Raw genomic sequence first — 2,500 nt, 5'->3', positions numbered from 1 at the left:
AGTAGTAGTAGTAATAGAAGTATCAATAATAATGATATTGTTATTATCATTATTCTTATCATCATTATTATCACCATTGTCATAATTTCTATTATCACCATTATTATTATTGTTATAATTACTATCGTCATAATCATCTTCCTTTTTTATATGATAGTCATTGTTGTTATTCATTATCATTACTCTTGTTGTTGTTGTTATTCTCATTATTATTAATATCATTACTATTGTTATCATAATCATCATTATTATCATTTTAATTATCATTATTATCTTAATTATCGTTATTATAATCATCATTATTTTTATCATTCTCATCATCATTATCATTAGTATTATTACTGATATTATTGTTATCATCATTATGAAAACCATTGCCATTGTTAAATTATTATTGTTTTAATCATTTTATTATTATCATCATCACTATTATCCCCATTATCATTATCGTTGATATTATCATTATCATCATCATTACTATTATCATTATTATCTTTATTATTGTTATTATTATTATTATTGTCATCATCATCATCATTATTATCATTATTATCCTTATTATCACTATTATTATTATTATTATTATTATTATTATTATTATTATTATTATTATTATTATTATTATTATTATTATTATCATTATTATTATTAATATTATCATTATTATTATTATCATCATCATCATCATTATTATTATTATTATCATCATCATCATCATTAGCATCATTATTGGTATAATGGTTATCAATATTATCATCACTTTTTTCAATATCATTATGATAATGATTATTATTTCTATTATTGCTATTACTGTTATTATCATTATCATCATTATCATTACTACCATTATTACTATTATCATTATTATTTTTATTATTATTATTACTGTTATTATTGTTGTTGTTTTGTTGTTGTTATTGTTGTTGTTGATGATGTTGCTGTTTTATTGCTATCATTATTATTACCATTATTATCATCATTATTATTATCCCTATAACTATTATTATTATTATCATTATTATCATTATCATTTTTATTATCATTATCATTATTATCATCATTATCATCATTATTATTACGTTTAATATTGTTATTGCTATCGTTTTTATTACCATCATCATTATTATTATCACTTTTATCTTTATCAGTACCAATGTCATTATTGTTACCATTACTTTTGTTAATACCATAATTATAATAGTTATCATTAGTATCATTATCATCAGCAGCAACAGCAATATTCTTATCATCATTATTATTATTGTTGTTATTATTATTCTTTTATCATTATCATTACTATCATTATTGTTATCATTACTATTGTTATTATTATCATTATCATTATTATTGTTATCATTACAATTACTATAATTTTTATAACTATTATTATTATTATCACTATCATTACTATTATCATCTGGATCCTCATTATTATTACCATCATTGTTGAGATGTTACTATCATTATTATTTTCATTGTCATTATCATTATAAATATTATTGTTTCTTATTGTCATTATTGTCAACATCCCTATTATCAATATTATTATCATAATTATCATTATCATTACTATCGTTATTATTTACATTACTATTAATATTATGAATGTTGTTATAATGATGATTATCATTGTCATTATCATCATTATTCTCTCTGTTGTTACTGTTGTTATTGTTGTCATTATTATTTTTGGTATTGTTATCATTATCGTTATTATCATCATTATTATTGTTGTCATTCTTATTATCATTATTGTTACTATTGATATCGCTATTATCATTATAATTATCATTATTATTATTATTATCATTATCATTGTCATTACTGATACCGTAAATGTTATTGTAGATGTCATAACTGTTATCATATTTTTATAATTATTGGTATTGTCATCTTCATAGATATTAACATTCCCATTATGATTATTATCATTAATATCTATTCATCATTAACAACATTATGATTACCCTTATCATCCTCATCCTTACCATATTTCTCATTTTTACAGACATTTTTTTTCATCATCGTTCCCATCTTTCTAATAATTGTTATTATTATCATTTCTGTCATTGTTGTTTTTTCCAATTATTGATTAAATCTGTGTGTTTGATTAAGAGTACGATAAAAAGCGAGAAAGAGAGAGAGAGAGAGAGAGAGAGAGAGAGAGAGAGAGAGAGAGAGAGAGAGAGAGAGAGAGAGAGAGAGAGAGAGAGAGAGAGAGAGAGAGAGAGCAGAGTATCACAGAATTCACCTCCTGTAAGACTTAACGTATTAACTTATTTCCCCTGCTTTTTGACCCCCCCCCCACCCGTCTTGCCTGCCCCCTCTCCCCACCCCGGTAACAGCGGCAAATATCTTACCTGTTTTTTCGACGGGACTGAGCGCTGCATTCGTCCGAAACACGGCGAAAACTGCTAGAAATATATTACGTTTCAACAGAACATTTGAGGTTAATTGTCATTTCTGAATATACTTCTTAAACAGCGAAATTGAAATGAAA

This window comes from Penaeus vannamei, chromosome 3 (assembly GCF_042767895.1).
Source record: "Penaeus vannamei isolate JL-2024 chromosome 3, ASM4276789v1, whole genome shotgun sequence".
NCBI lineage: Eukaryota > Metazoa > Arthropoda > Malacostraca > Decapoda > Penaeidae > Penaeus > Penaeus vannamei.
Note: the sequence above shows the minus strand (reverse complement) of the source record.